The sequence below is a fragment of the Saimiri boliviensis genome, chromosome 14, assembly GCF_048565385.1.
Source record: "Saimiri boliviensis isolate mSaiBol1 chromosome 14, mSaiBol1.pri, whole genome shotgun sequence".
Classification (NCBI taxonomy): Eukaryota; Metazoa; Chordata; class Mammalia; order Primates; family Cebidae; genus Saimiri; species Saimiri boliviensis.
Genome location: NC_133462.1, coordinates 90,836,300 through 90,859,908, shown reverse-complemented (window position 1 = coordinate 90,859,908; position 23,609 = coordinate 90,836,300). Strand labels below are relative to the sequence as shown.

The 23,609-nt window shown below is 41.4% G+C and overlaps 1 non-coding gene across 1 annotated transcript; it reads right to left on the bottom strand.

The window, feature by feature from the left end:
* Positions 1-23,024: 23,024 nt before the first annotated feature.
* On the bottom strand, positions 23,025-23,188 carry LOC120362089 (U1 spliceosomal RNA). Its single transcript, XR_005578089.1, has one exon. It is a non-coding gene; the product is annotated as a U1 spliceosomal RNA (small nuclear RNA).
* Positions 23,189-23,609: the final 421 nt, after the last annotated feature.

Below are 23,609 nucleotides of genomic sequence, written 5' to 3'. Positions count from 1 at the left end.
TCTGAATTTTCACATCCTCATTATTTTTTAAACATGTCAGTAAGAGCGAACATAGACTGTGCACTTAGTATGTGTCAGATATGATATAAAAACACTTCATGTACCCTCCTCCCCCTGCCATAGTGTCCATTTGACAGATAAGAAGCCTGAGGCTTATAGAGAATAAGTCCCTTCCCAAGGTTTTTCAAGTATGGATCTGGGATTTGAGTCTCTGGCGAAGCAGTCAAGATTCTTAGCCACAAAAATAGAAACTGGCTAGCTGGTTTTAGCAAAAAGAAAAAAATTATTTAAAAGATGTTATGGAATTTCCAGGAGGGTTACAAAAACAGCCATGAGAAAATGGACGGGAGCAAAGGGAGGCTATGCAGGAAGAAGCACAGGTCCCATCATGCCACCAAACCACCTGGCTGATTCCACTGTGCAGTCACATTAGACATGAGTGGTGGCAACCTGCAGCCCCACAATGCTAGCACTGGGCACCGGACATTGATGCCAGTACCCTGCTCTTGGATCCCCTGGACATCGGGTTTTGCAACTACCACTGCTACCACCAGAAAGAATCTTTCACTCTACCTGCATTTTTGTAGCACCAGCTCCTAATCCGAAACCTGGAGCAGGTGAGTCTAATTGGCTGAGTCTAGGGCATGTGCCAGGCGCCAGCTGCAAGGAAGCCTGAGAAATGAACGGTCTGACCCTTTCAGTTTCTCAATAGTGAGGGTGGGATCTAACTTGCACCAAGATTCCCATGATGAGAAATCGCCTCCTAAGAAGAAAAAGGCCAGGTTTTTTTTTTTTTTTTTTTTTTTTTTGTTGTTGTTGTTGTTGTTCATCACCATATCTTAACTCATCTATGCCTAGTGTTTCATTATTGGAACGCTAAACTTGTGGGAGTTATTTATATCCCACTGCTCAAGGTCATCACCATGGTCTGATTTTTCACACAAAAAAACATTTTGCAACCTCCAGCATAAATGGGTTTTAAGCATTTAACATAATACCTACCACTAAGTAGATGTTTAATTAATATATGTGAAACGAACAGACGAATGCAGGATTCAGTCGTCTCTGGGAGGAACACAGGGAAAAGCAGAAAAACACCATCAATAGCTAATAACATGGTTGACTTGGGCAAACCAGAAACCACGTGCAAGTTAAAGTTACAGGTAGTGGATGAGTTAACATGGAGCCTCTACTCCAGCACGCGTGGAAACTGACAAGTTAGCACTGGTCTGCTTCCTTACATCCTGGGTACGCCAGCTCTGCTGGAGTTCCAGATCCCCATCTACGGCAAAGGCAAATCTAAAGAGCCCCAAACCCTCAGTACAAGTGACTATAGCTGTTGCCAAGCAGATTAGAAACAACTCATTTGAAAGCATGAAGAAAGCAGTGAGTGCCCCCTAGGTACTAAAAGTTTTACAGGTATTACCCTATGTAATCAGAACCTCGACCCTGTGAAGTAGCTATTCTTTGTAGCTCCATTTTACAGACTAGAAGAGCTAAGGCTGGGGGAGATCTGCTTGCCTAATGTTATGTAACCAGGAATTGGCAGAATCTGGCTTTGAGTCATATCTCATTGGCTCCACATCCATCCTCTTAAGTGCTACACAACACTATACAACGGAAACTTAAACTATAAAAATAGGTCACTGCGGAAGGCATTTCTGTTACAGAATTTACTAGCTTCACTGTCAACTTATCTCATTATTTCTTATTTCACATTTTTACAGGAGACATCAGCCTACACTTGAGCTGGCTCCAGCAAGGGAAACGGAGGGCTGAGCTTGATGCTCTCCAAGGTTCTGAAAACCAATGTTTGAAATTTAAAAATTTAACTGCCAGAGTAAAGGTAGCATCATTTTATATTGGCTCTTCAATTTTTACACCCAGGGCAAAGCCATCTGTGAGCGGATGAAAATGAAATAATTATGAAATTTAGGCAGTTCTTAAGAAACTAAGTTTTCAGCACACCCACATCCATTCACTAAAATTAAGGGATATGAACTCTGAAAACAGACTTCCTTTATACATTTTTGGCTTTTCTCCACAGTTATGAAAGTCAATCCATGCCAGTAATGTCTAAAATCACGATGGGAATTTTTTCAGTGCCGCAGTAAATATCTTCTCCTGGATATGCATCATCAGTCCTGGAATGTGGCTGAGGCCAGAGTAAGCATCTGGAACCAGGGTACCTGGTGGCATAGGCAAGAAACAGCCAGTGGGGTGAGGATCAGAATCAGAATTGGCAGCCAGAGAGTCTGGAATAAGAAAATAAATCAAAAGGAAAGGAGGGGAGTCAAGATCTGAAATAAAGGGAAAAAAACCCCTAAAAGCTTGAAAAGGGCCAGGCAGAAAGGAGACGAGGCTGTGGCCAGTGGCAAGTCCTGGCTTTCAATTCATGGGGAGAAAGGTATCATCTGCTGTCTCTTTACTCCTAATACCAACTGCAGCGAAGCTGTTTCTTTCCAAGTCTTTCTACATAGCTCCACGGGGGTTGACATTGGGCTGGACTGACATCTGCTGCTACTTCTTGCTGCATTCTGTGCTATTTGGAGATATTCTATTGATATCATCCTTCTTTGACCTTGCTTCACTCTTCCCCCTCCCAACTCTCCTTCCGCTGTCCTATTTGTAGCAACCGCTTTAGTCCACTAACAAGGGCTCTTTTATCTATTGGTCCTGCTCTGGCTTTTGTTTCTCTTGTCTATTTGGAGTTAGCTTCTTGATGGAAAGCCAGCACGAATTCTCTCTTGTCCTTGAGAAACTGTTGAACGTAGCTGACTTGCTATAACCAGCAGGTAAAACGATCAGCTAATTCTATATTTCATAGCGGTCTGTTTAGCAGCCTTAAACTTTAGCTAAGCAAATAACCATTTTCCTTTGCAGAAATTGTCATCCTGCCCTTATAATAACAATCCCAAGCCACTGAGTTGCAGAGACCACATGTGTTTAGAATAAATAAATAAAAAGAACTGAGCTCCTGTCATATGGATTCTGGCTTAGGCTGTTTGGATCCTGCCACTGCAGCTGAAGATGGGTTGCTGCTTACAGAATACTAATCGCTATTACTATTCTGAACTGATCTCTCTTGTGAAAGGAAAAAATATGAGAGGAAGCTCATTCTGGGTTGGTCACTTAAAACCTAAGCTAAGTTGGGAGAAATTCTATGTGCCACCTGTATACATGTATTCAGAGAGTTAGATAGATAGATAGACAGATATTACACACAAATGCAAATATAAATGTAAACACACACACACACACACACACACACACACACACACACACACGTATACCCAGAATTTTTACTGAGATTCTTTCGTGGGTTTGTTCCAAGTCAGAAGTATCATGTCTTTATAGTTATAAGTTTTGTGTGCTAACTTTGCCACAGCAGTCTGTCAACAATATTTGCTGTGGGCTCATGTGTACATAGAACAGTAGAAGGCTGATCTTATTGTTTGCTTGGCTCTATTTAGATAGAACAAATTGACCTAAGAGTCTGTTTACCAGCGATTCATCAGCGATCACGTATTCTTTGATGTACCTTCTCTTTCGTGGATTTAACATCAGATGTTAGCAAACTTGAAGATAAGAGGAAAGGTATTCATCCTTGTACCTGCAGAGAGGTTCTTTTGATTTGGTGGGAAAGCTAGGAATTTGGAATCAGGGGACCTGGGATTGAACCCTGGCCCTGCTACATTGCTGGAGCATAAGCAACTGACTATATTTGAGCTCCAGTTTACTACCTATAAAATAAAAGGAAAAACCCTGCCCTGACTATATCACAGGATTATCGTCAGGATTAAGTGAGACCATAATATGAACCAGCTTTGTAAACTAAACTACTCTACAAAGCAAGGGATTAGTAACTATGATAATAATTTAACACATTGGCTATGAAATGGTACAAGCTGTCAGGATTAAGGATCACAGTTCAGAGAATGGCCGCTTTAAATTATTGTCAACCTATTTTCCCAAGCACCAGTTAATACTATTATAAGAAGTTCAAAATACACTTCCATTTTCTCCTGCTGGGATTTCATTCTGTTGAATGGATTGTTCAAAACTGAAAAATCACTAGAAGGGGCACGAAGTAATTTGATTCAACAAAGATCTTTTCATTTTAACAATATTCTTTCTAGTGCATATACGGTAAAGAGGATCATCCAAATAATCTAGAATATACCTGAAAAAGCCTTACCAAAAAATGAAACAGTTCTGCATATTTTCTGGTTAATTACCTTCTCTCAGGAACCAAATTTATAATAGGACCATTAGGGAGATTTCTAGAGAGACACATCCTCAGTGAAGAGTATCTGAGTACTTGAATGTTCTAAGAAACATTAAAGAGCATTCTGAGAGCTTTTTCTTCAGAGGCATGCTCTTCAGGAGATGGCCCATTCCCTGTTTCTGGCAAAGGCTAAATGAACTCACCACAGAAGAATGGAGGAGGGGTTCAGATGCTAGATCAAGGTTTGGGCTAAATCAGTAGTTACCATTTTGGCTTGCCAACCTTTTCCCCCTAAGTTAAAAAAAAATCATCACTATAATTTTATTTTTAAAAAATGGAGAGGTATCTTAATGCTGAAAAAGTGGAATACGTATAATCACAGAATAAAGAACAATCCGGCAAATATAGACAGTCCCTGATTTAACAGTGGGTCCACTTTACAACGGTGTGACAGTGATACACCGCCTGGTAGAAACCACACTTCGAGTGCCCACACAACCATTCTTTTTTTTCATAGTGAGTATAGTATTCAATACGTCACATGAGTTACCCTACACTTTGTCATTAAGTGGGCTTTGTATTAGGTGATTTTGCCCAACTGTATGCTAATGTAAGTCTTCTGAGCATGTTTAAGGTAGGCTAAGCTAAGCTATGATCTTTGGTAGGCTACGTGTATTAAATGCATTTTCAACTTACATTATTTTCAACTTAGGATGGGTTTATCAAGGTGTGCCCCATCACATGTCAAGGAGCATCTGTATAATCATTTAGCTTTTATTGAAGAACTGACTACATTGTCCTTTGAGTTCTTGTTTTATTGTGAACCTGAAAAACTTCCTCTGAAGCCAGCATCTGTTGTTGAACTCATATTTGATAGTAGTCTGGAAGTCCTTTCAACCTGAAGATGCTATGATCACATAAACACCTTTAAACAAAATTATTTACTATTCTTCTAACACAAAATAACACTTTTTATTTAGAATATGTGAGCAGCTATTTGTAAAGCTATGGATGATTTCAAATTTTGAGAGTCTCTGCCATCAGTGAGAGTTTTGATGAAAAATGGTTTGATACTTTCATCACAATTCTGGTTACTCACCATCATACAATGAATTCACTTAAATAGCTAACAGAAAGTAAACTAGAAAAAAATCCACTGCAGATTTTTCTCTTTGATAAAATTGCACAAGCTGTTCAGATATTGTAACAGAGGACATTTGACATTTTCCACCAGGTGTAAGGAGGTGGCAGGTTCAATTTCTCAGGAGGTTGCACTGGTGATTTCTGTTGCTCTTTGCCAGGGGTGTGGAATTTGTCTGCTGTTTTCTATTTCTATCAGCTGTGAGTTTCTCTGCATTTCAAGTTCCATCTGAGAACCCGATTAAACTTAGCTCATTCTACAGAGAACAGCTCCCACTGAGAAGGTGTCACTGGACAGAGTCTCATGACCTAGGTGTCTGAGAAATACAAGCTCTGCAGTTTTGTTTCTTGTGAAAGAGAAAAAAAATACGAAAATCTTATTTTTTCCTAGCCATCATGAGCTATTTGCTAGGCTGGGCCATTTTACACAGAAGCACAAGAATCATGATAAATTGTTTCTCTACAGAACAAAGAATTTTTTAAAACAACTGATGTGTTTCCTATAAATGGAATGAACAAGATTGTGGCTGTGTGATAATATTCGAAACTTCATAAATGTGCTATACATAGCATTTTCATTTAGTGTTTTAGGCATTCTCTGCCCAGTAGAGTGGCTGAAATGCATAATAATTGTTTCTGTCTAAATCAGGTTTCCTTTTTTAAAGCTCCTGGAGGGACTGAGTTGATTTCTTGTCCTTATTTTCTCCCCCTATTACAGCCTATCCTGAACATCAGCAAATGCAGGATAATGAGTTCAGGGAAAATTAACCCATACTACACTAAGGCTCATACATTTATTCACTCATTTCCTGTACCATCATTTGCTGAATGTCTACCCCACGTAAGGCGCTGTGCTAAATTCTGGGGTTACCAAGGTGAAAGAAAGATTTCACAGTGTGATGGGATCTAGGTTAGTATGTATCAGTCCAAAAGTGGTCATGCCAGTGTTTCTCAAAGTCAAAACTTTTTTTTTTAAACCACAATCTACTCTAGGAAATAAACTTTAGATCTCAACACTGTACTCATATACATGCATACACACAACTTCATGGACAGCTACTTGTCCAAACACAGGTACATGACACTCAGCTGAACCAAAATTTTCACAAAGCAAACTTCCTCTTTCTACATGTGATACACTGCAATATTTTCTCTTCTTTCTCATTTAATTTTTACTTAAAGACTGATATGGCCAACTAAGTTGATTTTATAGGCCACTGATTAGTCACAATTTGCAGTTTGAAAAACAGCAGTCTGAGAGCCTTTTGCTGTAGCTCCTTAAGCTGCTAAAAATATCAAGAACTGTATTGGACATAAAAACAAAAGACATTACTGAATTATGTTAGAGTTCTTATCCTGGTTTACCTCAAGAAAGATACTGCTTATCTGAAAATATGGGACATTCTTTGACATGGAAGTGGTATGTATAGATTTAATTAGGTACCACTTTATAAAGGGTAGTACATTTAAGGCCATGATTATATAGCAAATGGTATATGTGGGGAAAAAAATGAATTGATAAAAATTCCTTAAACTGAATCTCTTGTTCTGCTTCCATTCACCACACATGCACACCACATTTTTTACAGTCTAAAGGGAAGATAAAGGTGATGCCAATATCTGATACAATTACAAGTTTTCAGACATATGTCCAAACGTTACAAGAAGCAGCAGAGGAAAATCCAAGACATAAATATGTTCATTTTCAAATACATTCAGACAGTAATCGATAAATTGCCTTATCAATGTCTAAAATATGAGTGCTGTAACTGTTGCATTTTTTATCAGCTATGACTGCCTTGTTACTTCATCTCAGGCTCCATTAGATTGCCCACTGTGGCTCACTCCCTGGATTGCTTTTTTTTTTTTTTTTTTTTTTTTTTTTTTTGCATATCTCTTTAGGGGATCCATCTATTCTCTTGCTTTGAACTTTCTCCTGAATGCTGAGGACTGGACAGCCCATCCAGATCTCCTCCAGACCTGTTAATCAACTGCCTATTGGGCCAATCAAACTGTGGGTTCTATCTGTAGATACCAGAAAACAAACATATCCAAAGCCAAACTGCCCTCTTCCCCCATGATCAATCAGGTGCTTCTTTTCTGATGCTTCCTGACTCGCTAAGTATTACCAGATCAAATCAGCCTGTTCCTACCCATGAGTCATCCTTTCTTAGGTCCCAAAGCCAATCAATCAAGCCTCCAGTTCTGCCAAGTCTACCTTCTCAACATATGCTTTAATTCATCCCTTCTTCTTCACACACGTTGCTGCTGCTGTCCATTCTGGCCCTTGCCACCTTTCACTGGTGCAAAAGCCTTCCAATTAGTCTCCTGCCCCTGCCCTAAGACCCCGAGCTTCATAGGCCCAGGTGGAGAGCCTTTCTGCTCCACTGTCTTTGGGAAGCTTCAAAGTGCCTGCCATACCCATTACCCTCTTCCTAGGGCATTCTTAAGCCAATTGCTTCTATGTTACCACAAGCCCCACACCTGGCCACAGCAGATGAAAGAATCTGCCCCAAAGGTAGCTGATGGATTGCAGACCTAGGAGGAGATCCAACATCATGGATTTGGCTGTGTCCCCACCCAAATCTCATCTTGAATTGTAGCTCCCATAATTCCCAAGTGTCATGGTAGGGACCCAGTAGGAGGTAATTGAATCGTGGGGCAGGTCTTTCCTGTGCTGTTCTCATGACAGTGAATAAGTCTCACAAGACGGAATGATTTTAATAAAGGGGAGCTCCCCTCATGAGCTCTTTTGCCTGCTGCCATGTAAGATGTGACTTTGCTCCTCATTCTCCTCCAGCTATGATTGTGAGGTCTCCCCAGCCATGTGGAACCATGAGTCAATTAAACCTCTTTCCTTTATAAATTACCCAGTCTTGGGCATGTCTTTATTAGCAACACGAGAACAGACTAACACAGTGGGGGTGCTCTGCACTGGGTTGAATGCGGCTGCGACCAAATCCGCCCGCCTGGAAAGCTAAGACACACAAATAGGCTGCAAAAAGCAATTGCATCTCCGTATGTGGAGGCACCAGGGACTGCCTAAAGCAGAATGGGCAATAGGACAGCACCAGGGCCGGAGCTATGGAAACAAGAAAAACAGGAACAACGTCATTCCTGCTTTTATGAGGTCTGGCTGTGCAGTGACAGACATGGTCTGATGTCTTCACTGTTCTCCCCATGAATCCTTTCAGTCATCCCCCAAGATTAAGCAGGGCTCTACTGCTGAAACCTCTAAAGAACCCAACATTGCTCACCTCTTCTAATCGATCTCCTACATGGTTGTAAATGATTCTCCAAAATGCAAACATGGGGTGCGTTCCCGCCTCAAAATTCCTAAAGGACAAAAATCTCGAGTCCTGAGCATGTCACACCATCTGACCCTGCCTCTTCTCCCTGGCCCTAGGCTTCTGCCTACGCTCCAGCCCAGGTGAACTTCAGCCTATGCTGTGCTCTCTCCCATGCCTGACTCTACGCACCCTTCCTTTGACCTCAGCCCGCCCTCGTGTCCCTCTGTAAACTCATTTGTCAAGTCTCAGCTCATACACTCTCCCTTCAGTAACACTGTCTCCCAGGCAGTGCCTTCACAGACTCCCATGAAAGCGATCATCATGTACATCATAAACCTTCAGAAGCTTGTGGTTAGTCTGCCTCTAACTGGAATGGGAAGGCAGGGCTGTGTTTAGTAATTCCTAGCAGCCTTAATTCCTTCCCTTATTGAACGAACACTTACTGGACATTGACATGCATGAGCCTTTGAGGGTGCGAGACAGGCACAGTCCTTGCTTTCCCAGAGCTGTGGCATGGCAGGGACAACCGGCATTCAGTAACACAATGTGGTGGGTGTCACATCGAGGGCAGAACAGGGGATGTGGGAGGCAACTGCACAACTGGAGAAGGCGTTTGTAACCTACAGACATTCACACGAGGCCTAAGTGAGGAGCAGGGCTCCACAGGAAAGCTTTGACAAAAGAAGGGAAGGGAAAAAGACAAAGAAAGGTGTCAGCAGAAACGGAAGCAGCATATGTAAAACCATTAAGGTAAGAGAAAGCTTGATACGTTCATATTAAAAAAAAAAAAAAAAAAAAAAAAGCTCTCAGGAGGCTGAGGCAGGAGAATTGCCTGAACCCAGGAGGCGGAGGTTGCGGTGAGCCGAGATCGCGCCATTGCACTCCAGCCTGGGCAACAAGAGCGAAACTCCATCTCAAAAAAAAAAAAAAAGCTCTGTGGAGCTTAGGGTGGCAGGTGATGAGGTGGAGAGAGAGCAGTGGTCAACCCACTAGGGGCATTTGGGTCATGCTATTGACTTGCCATTTTATTCTAACAGCCAGTGAAGGCTTTTAATCAGGGAATCTGATTGTACCTTTAATGATCAATTAGCTCTTGAGTATCAGTTAGAGGTGAGTTAGAGGGCCATTGGAGTAGCTTAGGTAATTTATGGTGGCAGTGGAGGTAAGGGAAGTGAATGAAATTGGGAGATGAAGGGGCTGAATGATCAGGACTTGGTGACTGGTTCAATGTAGATGTGGTGGCCCTGTAATGTGTCAACTTGGCAGGGCTGAACTACCTATCCTGGAATTCCCTTCTGTGTGTATTTCCTGAGAAAGTGGCCCAGGAGAGAGATTCTGGTGGGAGATTGGGAGATTTGGAGGATGGAAGTGAAGCAACAGCCACCTTGTAGCTCACACACACTTCACTGACGGGGGCAGTGGCCGGGCCTGCTACTGCTCCATCCTCCCCTGGACCCTCCTGCGGCTTCTCCGACTGCTGACCCAGCTGTGGGTGTCCACGCTCCAGCTCACACCCCCATGGCCAGCGACAACAGGACCTGACCCAGGTCTCAGTCTGCCCTAGAGGGCTCCTGCTCATGTTTGTGGGCTCCAGACTGTTCCTGCTGTTCTCTTTACACCTACCTTTCCCTTCTGACAATCCATTTAGAGGACTTTAAGCTCCAACATCAAATGCAAAAAGAACAGCCTTTCAGAGACGCATAACCGTAACGCTATGTATGATCAAATCCCTGTAACAAGTTCTTTCGAATGTATGTGTATGTGTATGTGTATGTGTGTATCTACTTAAATCTATCTATAATTTTTTTTTTTTTTTTTTTTTTTTTGAGACGGAGTTTCGCTCTTGTTACCCAGGCTGGAGTGCAATGGCGCGATCTCGGCTCACAACCTCCGTCTCCGGGGTTCAGGCAATTCTCCTGCCTCAGCCTCCTGAGTAGCTGGGATTACAGGCACGCGCCACCATGCCCAGCTAATTTTTTTTGTATCTTTAGTAGAGACGGGGTTTCACCATGTTGACCAGGATGGTCTCGATCTCTTGACCTTGTGATCCACCCGCCTCGGCCTCCCAAAGTGCTGGGATTACAGGCTTGAGCCACCGTGCCCGGCTCTATAAATTAATATATATGTAAGGTACACATACACACACGCACACATCTTCTGGTAGTTCTGTTTTCTGACGGAAGTCTGGCTGATGTAGCAGGGTTGAAAAATCAAGAATAATTTATAGGTTTCAGATTTTTCAGATTTCTGCAACAGGGTGGATGGTGATATTATTTTGAGAAAGAGAAATCCTGGGTAAAGAACATGTGTGAGGAGAAGATGAAGAATTCTCTTTTGGCCAGGTGACGTGTGAGGTATATACAAGACATTCAATTCAGCAGGTGATCAAACAAGGCAGGTCTGAGCTTGAGACTTAAGCAAACAGCATCAAACATGCCCAGTCGCAGTAACAAAAGTTCAAAATAAAAAGAACCCAGATGAAATGCCTCTTTAGCAAATTTTAATAATTCTGTATAATAAATCTCTAAAGGATCAGGGTTTTTTCTTATTCAGTACACAGTGAACCTTAAAAAAAAAATAATGTTGAGGCCTGGTGTGGTGGCTCCAGCCTGTACTCTCAGCACTTTTGGAGCCTGAGGCAGGTGGATCATGAGGTCTGGAGATCGAGACCATCCTGGCCAACATGGTGAAACCCTGTCTCTCCTAAAATACAGAAAATTAGCCAGGCGTGGTGGCGGGCAGCTGTAGTCCCAGCTACTCGGGAGGCTGAGGCAGGAGAATCGCTTGAACCTGGGAGGTGGAGGTTGCGGTGAGCCGAGATCACACCACTGCACCCTAGCCTGGCCACAGAGACAGACTCCATCTTAAAAAAAAAAAGTGTTAAATAGTTGAGAAGCCAATTTAGTATTTTAGGACATGATAATAACATGTGGTTTACTAGTTGCTTATGGATAACTCAACTTTCTAATAGTTTTCTTAAGTTACTAGAACAAAGCTTTACTAAATGTATAAAAATTATATTAACTTTCATATTTAATAAAATTAATAAAAATTCTCCTCCCTAGCTCCAGTGAGGCCTTTCATAGTCTCATGACATTCCCATCCCACTTTCCCAGATTAAGAGAATACAAGCAACTGCTTTTACAAATGTCCTCTAAAGATCCCTCCCAAACAGAGATGCTCATGACAATGAAAAACGGAGTAGGAAGAGAAGGAGACTATGCATCTCAACTCCATTTGCACCCACCAACCTGTTTTCTCCCTATTATAATCTGCTTTTTAATTGACAAATACAAATTGTGTATATTTATGGTGTATACCCTGATATTCTGATATACGTACACGTTGTAGAATGACTAAGTCAAGATAATTTGCATATTGACCACCTCACATACCTGTCATTATTTTGTGTCATTATTTCATTATATAGCATTTAAAATCTCCTCTCAGCAATTTTCAAGGATACAATACATCATTATTAGCTAGAGTCACCATGCTGTACAGTAGATTTACAGAATTTCTTCTAACTGAAACTTCCTACCCTTTGGCCAATATCTCCCCATTCCCCAGGCACACTAACCTATTTTTATGATGTGTGTCTGATGCTATTTTTGAAAAATTGTGTCCTGAATTCTTTTGCTCTCGGGCCTTTAGAGTATGGTACTTCTTTTTCAAATGACAATAGTGACCTAGCAACCTATGCAAATTATTACATCTTTCAAAATGTGCTCATTATTCTAAGGGAATAATATATACATGGAGAGCCTGTCTTATTACAAAAATGCTCTTGAGATTTCTTCAACTGCTCTAAATAAAGAGTTGCTTGGCTCATATTTGCACATACTCAGTTTCAATATCAGGATGCTAATATAAAAAGAACCCACCCAAAAACCCCGTTAATAAGTTTTAAGAATTCTATACAATAAACATCTGAAGCCTAAGGCTTTTATAGAGTAAAAATATCACATGATCTCAATATCCTTCAAAATAGATGGCTAAGTTTCATTGCACTATGTGAGACAGGCCAGTTATTCAGTGCTCATTGTTTCCAGGGATGAAGGAATACACAGAAATTAGGTGACATGTGATAACGTAGTAAGCAGCTGTGTCAAAACTAGAATTTACAACTTTTAATTCTCAAGACTCAGACTATTCAAGCCACAGTCCCGCAAAGTCTGCTTTCTCGGTAATAAACGTCAACCGTATTATTTATCTGAACTGTAAAGATGAAATCTACCACAGAATTCCATTTATTGTTTTAACTAGAAAATTGGAAAAATACAATCCGGGTGAATACAAATATTAAAACTGTAGATAATCTTTTTTTACAAATTGAAAACAACTTAATTAAACCAACAGAGCAGGTAAGGCAATTCTGTTATTTAGTGACAACCTCATCTGTTTGAAATAACCATCTTAATAATCAATACCGTGTTGAGACTTTCACCTAGCATTTATTAAGGGATGTCTTGTTTTGAACAATCATTTTAAATCCTAGTAAACTGAAGAATTAATTAGCAAGCACGGAGGCTCAGCAAACTAATGCTTTAGTCTGTCAAACCATCTGCTCAGGAGCACCCCTCTCCAAATCTTGGCATTATTGAGGATGGGGGAGCACAGTGCTTTCGATGCTTCTGCTGGTAGATAAGTTGCTCCTTGATATTTAACCATTCCATCTTCCAAATACATAGGAAGAAACTCAGTCTCAGAAAGAATTTCATCAAAGTTCTGGCTCCTTGGGCACTCACAGTTAGAACCACAGTATTCTAAACTTTCTTTAAGGGCAAAGCCCACATGTTAAGATAGCTTATGTATGCCAATGAGTATATCCCTCTCAAAGCAGGTACTTCAGAGGGTCTATTTTAATCCAATTCTTCTATTTGGGTCATTTTAAAAATTCCATTCTTGGAATTTTCTTTTGCATTGTTTTGCATATTTATTCTCAAACAGTGGGAAAGAACCCTAATCTATTTAATATGGTTGGATATTTCATGGTACAATGTTCATAATTGCACACATCAATGAGATAAAATTTTATTTTATCATTTTTAAACTGACTCAGGAGGCAATTCAATAAAGGAGTTCCAAAAAGATGTTGAGCCAAAGACAACATGATTTGAATAAACATATAGTTTCTTCTGGGGGCTGCTCATATTTGGGTGTAAAGGAATATTTCAAAAAACAAAAGAGTTTCATGTCCCTAAAAATGTTTACCAATTGAAGTGTAAACCTGTTGCTTCCCTCTTCTGATAAGTAAACTGATTTCCTTTGGAAAATCAGCCCCTCTCACCTACCCTTAGTCCATTTAGGCTGGGGAGGGCTGGAGAGGTGGCAAGTGGCGTGCACAACTCAGACCAGACCAACTAGGCACATTCCATCACCACGGCTACAATTGGCTCAGGGATGGGCCCTAATTTCAAGCTGGGCTAATGAGATTTAATTCCAGGACTTTGGCTGAAACTATTATAAGAGATGAACTTGCTTCTTCTTAAGAATGTAAACCATAACTTCTAGAAACCATTATGGGGAGACCTTCCTGAGAATGTAGCCAGTACCGAGTAAGGCAGAGCTGAAAGATGGAGAAAGAAAATACTGATAACATCAAGTTGCTAGATCCAGCTCAGCCTGAAGGTAGCTTCCTGAACTTTTCAACTATATGAACCAACACATTTATTTTCTGGATTTATATCCATTTGTGTGTTTCCATATGTATGGGTTCAGTCCAGGAAAAAAGACCAAAATGTTATAGCTCACATGCACATATACAAACATAATGTGGCTTACGTTGTGCCCACTTAGCTTGTTACTGAGCTATTGCTATCTTTTTTTTTTTTTTTTAAAGACGGGGTTTCACCGTGTTGGTCAGGCTGGTCTTGAACTCCCCCCGACTTCAGGTGATCTGCCCGCCTTGGCCTCCAAAGTGCTTGGATTACAGGCATGAGCCACTGCGCCTGGCAAGTTATTGCTATCTTTAAGCACTTGTGTAGTTCATTTTCCAATTTCTAGCTGCACAAAGTGTTTTAAATTTCTGGTATTTTACAGTGCTGTAGATTTGATGGTGGGGATGGGGAAGACTAGGGGGTTAATCTTTAAGATGATTTTCATCAACGACCCCTAAGTTTGCAACAAAATGATTTTGAGTAAGATGCATCCAAAGCCAGCAATTTTAACTTAACAGGCTAAGAGAATTTAAACCAGAAATCAACCCTGACATCTTTTACTTTCCCTGTGTGTTACTGAGTTCCTTTTGCCACGCAGGTCAGCAGCTCTTCAAGTCTTTCTGGCAGGATATTTCCTGGGCTATCATAAAAGACACTCCTGGTCTATGATATCTCAGCACAGTAAACCCATCAGAGGCTGTTTTTCTGGAAGAATATGATCAATAGATCAATAGATCTGTTTCCTCAGGGGTAGAGAAAGAACAAACAGTGAGTCCTGATAAACCTTCTTTGGCATTGCTCATTTCCCCAAGTGCTATACATGGAACACACTTATTACTTTAGTCCTCTGCTATTAATAAGTCCTTCTTGAGGAAAAGCTAAAAGCTCTAATTCCATCCAGATGCAAGCAGTATGTAACACCAAGCACCTCTTCCCTGATGTTCTAGCAAAATTACTAAGAGTACATCATGACTCACGCGTTCTCAAGCATTCCTCTCTGCCCTACAATCTGAATCCAGGAAATCTGGAGCAGGTTGCCTCTTAGCAATTGAGTTTTCAGCAGCTGTAACTCATTCTCACACTGCGGCTCTGCAGTATACTATCTCTCCTCACAGAGAAAAGCAGTTGCCATTGAAAAACTCACTCAGGAGTTCAGGTGTACATCTTAAAGTCCCTCAGAGAAAAGCTGCCATGCAGTTTGCTGCAAACCCACAGCATCATCAAAAGAAGATTTATAAACAGGTTCTTTACTGCAGACTCCGTCCTATTACCACTCCACACGCAAGGAGTCAAAAACGCTTCATTCTGCTGGGTTCAATGGAGAGAAGCAAGCATACACCAAGCAGTCTTATACGTGGAACCGAAAGCTCAGACACCTTGCAAGGATGTGTTTAGAATTTTTATCTGCTCCTTTTTTTCTACCAGAAACCCAATCTCTGGGTACCCCACTTGCTCTGTGAAACTCTCTGTTCTTTCTCCCTTTGTTCCTTTTCATAGTGATATTCTGGATAGTAAGTGCTTCTGAGAGGCAGTCATAGCATTGGATAGCCTTAGTACATTTTTCAAGAAGAATATTCTGGAATCTTTGTGATAGAAAGTTTAGGAAAAAAATATTTCAACCATTAAAACATATATGAAGAGCTTAACGAGGACCTACTCTACTGTACCCCATCTCACTTCCAAGTAAAGCTGTGTTAAGGGGAATCCCTGTTCAAAGGAAAAATAAGTAAACGGGAAACTATCGCTTCGGTCTCGGAATAAGTGCTACCTGTTTGCCTAAGATTATAGTGGGAAGAGGAAGACAGTAACCTCTAGAGAAGTATGAAAAGGACAGGGTGTTTCTAGAACACTTTTTCCTATGAAGTCTATTTGGGGGAGGGCCAGTAAGGGGAGGAGGTAAACGTTTCATTAAAAGCATGGATGTTGACACAGATGTTGTTAAGGAAAACACTGCTGAGTCCAAAAGTTGCCTCTTTTTATTGGATTCATTTCAAATAAAACTAACTGTTTGAGATCTTTGAAAGAATTTTTAATTTTATTTATTTATTTATCTATTTAGAGACAGGGTGACAGGGTTTCACTCTGCTGCCCTGGCTGGAATGCAGTGGTATGATCACAGCTCACTGAAAACTCAGGCTTCTGGGCTCAACCATTTTCCTGCTACAGCCTCCCAAGTGGCTGGGACTACAGTGGTGCACCTCCACGTCCAGCTAATTTCTGAATGTTTTGAAGAGAGGGAGGTCTCACTATGTTGTGCAGGCTGGTCTCAAATTCCTGGCCTCAAGCAATCCTCCTGCTTTGGCCTCTCAAAATGCTGGGATTACAGGCATAAGCCACCATGGCCAGCCTTTAAAAGAAATTTCTACACATTGCACTAATAGTTGGCTTGAGTTTTCTTTTGTTATTATGTAATTTCCAACTTTGAGGAAAATACTAGTATTTATAGATAGTATTTACAAATTATGCAAATTGAAAATATAAGAAACCTTTTGTTGCAACATTTACATCACCACCTACTAATTTTTCCAAATTAGTAAAGGAAGTTAGAACAATGAGTCAGTGAGTGGATCACCCTAATGAATAAAAATAAAATGTATGCTTCTCCCAGATGGACTGTATTTTTTAAATCTTTATTAAATTTTATTAATTCTCTGCCTAGATCTTGTTCACAGTTTTTCTCCATATGTGGTTCAAACTCTTCAGCATGGTATAGTATTCATACATGCACAATCCAATATTAAGTCATAGATGCGGAATGGACCTTGATAGATAATCTAGACATACGAATAGTGAAGTGTATTTTAATTTCCTCAGGACTACAGACAGGCTAGCACCTTCTCTTGCCACATTGGAGAACCACTTCAATATTCAACACAACCTTTAAGAAAGAAAGGTATGCCGGGCGCGGTGGCTCAAGCCTGTAATCCCAGCACTTTGGGAGGCCGAGGCGGGTGGATCACGAGGTCGAGAGATCGAGACCATCCTGGTCAACATGGTGAAACCCCGTCTCTACTAAAAATACAAAAAATCAGCTGGGCATGGTGGCGCGTGCCTGTAATCCCAGCTACTCAGGAGGCTGAGGCAGGAGAATTGCCTGAACCCAGGAGGCGGAGGTTGCGGTGAGCCGAGATCACGCCATTGCACTCCAGCCTGGGCAACAAGAGCGAAACTCCGTCTCAAAAAAAAAAAAAAAAAAGAAAGAAAGAAAGAAAGGTACTCTCTGCTGCTCATCTAAAGACCATCTACAAAACTAGTGAAACCATTTATATGTCTGTTTTTTAGACCTTGTCAAATTTTACATGTAATTAGATTGGTGTAGCAGGTCTTAACTCTATGTTAAGGAGATGCCCTTCTCATAGATGGCAGCAAGTATATGAATATACTGAAGCACTGTTTCTTTCTTTATTCAGCAAAGCTTCTTGAGCACCTACTACGTGTCCAGCACTGTTGCGGGTGATGTGGTGACTGAAGAAAAAGACCCGGTCTCTGTCTTCAGAGAGACGCATCAGTAGAGAGGTGGCTGTGTACACAGCATCATGGTAAAGGCTTTCCAGAAGCATGAGGGAATGGCCACTGGGTGACTTGTGCACAAGCTAGAAATTACATGCCTCTAGTTTTAAAGAGCAAAGAGTTAAGAGCAAGAGAGACAGCTGGGCTAATGATAAATAAACTTTTAAGTAAAACAAAACAAAACAAAACAAAATTTTTATGACCGATATGGAGACTAATAGTGTGGCCATAATGTTTTCTTGAAGAGAAAAGTTGACGTTTGAAGGGAAAGATGCTAAAAATCCTCAAGGAATCATGTGGTAGCAAAGCAACGTGGAGACTGAGAGCGTATAACACGTGCTATGAGAGAGTCTACAGGGACTTAAACACCAAAGTTCAGGAGCTGTGTAGAAGCCCAGGGATATTTCACACAAGCCTAAGTAGATGAGTGCAGTGGAATCAAAGAGAATAAGAAAGTCCTCTCTTAATTAGAGCAGCTGAGTCTTGTAGCCCAGAAACCTTTTAATGCCAACCTGGCTTAAAGTCTCAGAACTCTCGTAGAAGTGGTCTGACTCCAAAAGAGTTTAGGGTGAGTTCGATTTCCTTCCTTCTATTGCTTGTTGCAAATTCTAAAGGAAAATCGGGGCTGAAGAAATTGTGATTACAAATAGATTAACTGTAAAGGTGCCATAGTTGCCTAGGTATTTATATTTCTTTACATTTTACTCTGGTGTAGTCCCGCTGACTATACTACTCTTTAACAGTGTGCAAAGCCCTTGCAATTAAGAAATATATTTGTATAAAAATATATGTGATTAAAATTAATAATGTTTTTAACTCAGTTAATTATGCATATGGGATTTTTGGCCCTTCAGGGGCTGAAGTACCAAAAGTCTGCACCCCCTCCACACACTCATACCTGTGAAGACAGCTTATCTTAAATGCAGGCAAGACAATATAACTGGAACAGCTAACATCCGTTGAGTTCTGCTATATTGCAGACACTGTATTAATTATTTTGCATGTTGTATTTTAATTAATTCTCTCAAGTACCTCAGAATCTAGGAACCATAATTATCATCATTTTACATCTCAGGAAACTAAAAGGAAATTTGCACGAGTTTGCACAGTTGGTAAGTAGCGGAGCCAGAATTCCAGGCCACAGCAGATCTGACCCCAAAGCCCACTCTGTCCAGGATCTCACGATACAAATTTGCCGTTTTTGAAATAAAAGCAGAAGGTAAGTACTGTCTTCTGAGGAGCAAAAAGGAAAGAAAATTGATATGGGTTAGAAATGTGAAAGTGGAAAATGAATGATAGTTGGGAAGAACAGAGAGACAAAGAGCAGAGATCAAATAAGGCACATAGAGGCGGGGCATGGCAGCTCATGCCTATAATCCAGCACACTGGGAGACTGAGGCTGGAGGACTGCTTGAGGCCAGGAGTTGAAGACCAGCCTGGGCAACATAGTGAGACCCTCATTTCTTAAAAAAAAAGCAAAGAAAGCAAGAAAATTTTTTAAAGGCACATAACAAGAATGGCACTAAAAATAATTTTAGTGAGGACCTCCCTAGGTGAGTCAGGTTTCTTTAGAAAAGCAGAATCAATAGGAGATAGGAAGACAGATGATAGAGAGATATATAGATAGATAGGTAATAGATGGAGATTAGCTAGATGATAGATGACAGAGAAAGATTAGATAGATAGATATTGACTATGAGGGATTGGCTCAGGTGATTATGGAAACAGAAGTTCCACAATTTGCCATCTGCAAGCTGGAAGCCCAGGAATGGCAGTGGTGTAGTTCCAATCCAAACCCAAAGGCCCAAGAACCAGAGCAGCCAACGTTTCTAAGTCCTAGTCCAAAGTCCAGGGCTAGAGAACCAGGAGCAATGTCCAAAGCTAGGAAAGATGAATGTCCCAGCTCAAGAAGAGAGAGCAAATTCGCCCTTTTTCCACATTTTAACTCTGTCATGTCCTCAATGAATTAGATAATGGCCACCCGTATTGGTGAAGGCAAATCCTCTTTATTCAGTCTACTGACTCAAATTCTGATCTTTTCCAGAGGTATCCTCACAGATGCACCCAGAAATCATGTTTTACCGGCTACCTGGGCATCCTTTCGCCCAATCAAGTTGACACATAAAACTGCTACATTCCACGACCACCTTGCTCCCTTCCCATCTTGTTCTCCATCGTTGAACTCTCTTTATTTCATTCGATACACCCATCATGGCTCACATTTTTGCTTCTCTTTAATCTTGATTGCTTCCCACACAAATAGTTCTGTTTCCCCTCAATGTACATATAGCACAAAGCTACACCTCACACGTAATCAGCACACAAGCACTTACTGAATCAGTGATTGAATCAATTGACTAATGTAATTTTCAAAACTAGAGGATCTATTCCCAATAATGTCTTTACTAGTCAACTAAAATTTGTTTGTTCTTCTCTAACAACAGGAGACACTACCTAGCACGTATTCTCATGGGTTTCATCTCTGCCTCTTGGGCTCATAATTCATATTTGTACAGCAGTCAAGACCCAGGGGCATATGGAAAGGAGGAGGTTGCACTTACAGAGGGAAGTATGGATCTCATTGAGATCAAAGAGAGACGATTTTGATCAGTAGCTTCTGTAGTACTTAAATTTGTTATTAAAATCATTTCAGAATCGCCTCCTCGGAAGAGGTGAGCTTTTTTTGAAGAAATACGTAGGAAAAAGGTGATGTCAGATGGATAAGCAAATTCTGTTTCCACCATCGAGGGCCATGTGGAAGCACACGAGGAGGTGGAAGTAGAAGGGAAGAGTAGGAGTGTTAAGCAGTTGTGATTTAAGAGAGTGGAGGTAGCAAATGTGGCAGGATGAGGAAATGACAGCACTCAGTTGAGCAGTGGGCTTAGCAATCTGGCAATAAACTGAAGCTAACAAGGCCCACCTGGAGTGGTTAGTGACAAAAGAAACATTTGTAGCTCACCGAGAAGATTTAATTGAGGAGAAAATAATATGAGGTCTGGCCAGCATGAGACTCATGCTGTATCTTGGACCCAACTTCTTTTGGAATTCTGAAACGTGTAAGAAATGACTGACGTGTTTGTGCTGCTGGACTGAAAGCTTGTTTCTTTGGTGATATTTTAGCACCCATGCCACATGATCGTCATTAGCTCCATAGTGATTGTATCTTGACTATCATGTTTCTTCATGTGAGACATGTCCTGATTACGAGCTTTCTTATTAAAATGGTTTTATTATTTGATTAACTTCTTGGCACAGATGTACTTTTTATGCTAATCATAGATTTGTGCCTTTTAAATTTTTTATTTTCCATGATAGTTCAACTTTGCTTGGTTATTTTATTTTTTTTGCTGTATACTTACAAAACCTGTCTTCCATATTTAGGCATAAAAGATTCACTCACCTTAGAGATTCCAATATTCATTTTCTTAAAAGCCTACAGTCCATCTGTTACCACCTCATCAGATATTAAATTTTATTACCCTTTGTTGTTTCCTGCAACTTTTGGCAGAAGAGACTATTCTACAGTAAGCCCACTTACTTCATATGGCAAGAAATGTATCAAGGTTTTGTCAGCATTCGCTATAGACAAATTATTAAGCGTGTCCAAAAAATGTTTATATTTACCATTTGTTTATGTCATGGGTACAGGGTGTAGTGTGGGGGAGAAGCAGATCACAGATACAAAGAAAGGTCATGGAAATTGGAGTGCTGTATTAGTTTTCTATCACAGTATAACAAACTACCACAATAATGGCTTTAAAAAAAGATATATTTATTATCTCGCAGTTTCTGTAGGTCAGGAGTCTGGCATAGCTCTGTTGAGCTCTCTCCTCAGGCTCTAGGCTGCCATCAAGGCATCGGGTACGGTGAATTCCTTTCCAGAACTCAGGGTCTTCTTCCGATCTCATGTGGTTGTTGGCACACTTTAATTCCTTGCAGCTGTAGGACTGGGGCTGGCTTTCAGCAAAGCCACTCTTGACTCCTGGACACCATATACAATTCCTTGCCATGTGGCCCCCTCCCAGGCCTTTTCACAACAAGACAGCTTGTCTCTCAAGGGCAGCAGGGCACCTTGTCCATTCTGATAAAGTAGAGTCCCATAAAACCTAATGTACCATCACAAGAGTAATGCCCCCATCATCTCTGTGACACTAGCAGTCGACGGAGACCACCCTGACTTGGCGGAATGAGACGCTCCTCCCTTTCTCCACTGGAGTTATGTCAGGGGAGGCCTGGAGGCCACTAGAAAAGACTCAGGACTTCCATGATCATCCATCATGCTACGGACTAAAGTGTGTCCCCACAAAATTCCCATGTTGAAACCCTAACACCCAACGTGACTGTATTTGCAGATGGAACCAGTAAAAAGGTACTTAGGGTTGAATGAGGTCGTAACAGTGGGCCTCGGATACGATAGGATTAGTGTCCTTATGAAAAGGGGCCAAGTACAGCACCTCACACCTGTAATGTCAGCAACTGGGAAGGCTGAGGCAGAAGGATCACTGGAGCCAAGAGTTTGAGACCAGCCTGGGAAACCGAGGGAGATACTGTCTCTACAAAAAGAACCATTTATTTCTTTTTTAATTAGCTGGGTTTGGTGGCACACACCTGTAGCACCAGCTACTTGGGAGACGGAGGTGGAAGGATCACTTAAGTCCGGGAGATCGAGGCTGCAGCCTGGGCAACAGATCAAGATCCCGCCTCAAGAAAAAAAAGAAGGGACATCAGAGAGCTAGCACAGGTGCACGTGTCCCGCCAAGCATCAGGTTCCAGCCCACGCTGAGGTCTGAGGGAAGTGGGTGGATGGGTAGCAGAGAGCTGAAAGAACACTTGGGGGCCACGGGCAGGTGAAACAGGGTTTTTATTATGCTCTCTCTCTGCCTGCTTTTTTCTGGCTGCCCGCTCTGGCCGCAGCCCTTCTCAGCAGCTGGCTCTGCAGCTCTTGCCACCCCCATGGCTTTTCCTTACAGGGTCAGCAGCTTCACACTCTCTCTCGAATATGAGCCATATGTATAGCATCGGCAGGGCAGTCATACCCTTTACAGACAATAGTGGCTCAGCGCCAAGTATGAGCTTTACACAAATGGGTCATCTAATGAGTGGAAGTGTGGGCCTGCGCTCCAAACTCGCTGAGTCACACTGGCCCAGTTGTCTGCCTTGGCCTATTCTTTTTTTTTTTTTTTTTTTTTTCCAATTCAGGGGAAAGTACGAACGCAGTCCCCCACTACCACAAATTATGCAGTCGAGTTTCCCACATTTGGGGAAATCGCAGGGGTCAGCACATCCGGAGCGCAATGGATAAGCCTCGCCCTGGGAAAACCACCTTCGTGATCATGGTATCTCCCCTGCCAGGTAAGTATGCCTTGGCCTATTCTTGACTAAAGCACATCGATTTTCCCTACACCATGCTGGCGCTCGCTCTCTCTCCCCCTCTGTATCTCCTTTACTCACATAACTGACGAAGGACTTGTACCTAGAATATATAAAGAACTATCAGTTCTTTAAAACCTCAACAGTTCAAAACAAAACAACAGCAAAAAATCCAATTAGAAAGTAGGCAAAGGACAATACATTTCACTGAAGAGGATACGTAAATGGCAGTATGCACATAAAACGACGTGGCTGTTGGCACACTTTAATTCCTTGAAGCTGTACGACTGGGCTGGCTTTTGGCAAAGCCACTCTTGACTCCTAGGAGGCCATATACAGTTCCTTGCCATGTGGTCACCTCCCACCACCACTAGGTGTTAGGGAAGTAGAAACTGAGACCACAATGTGCTA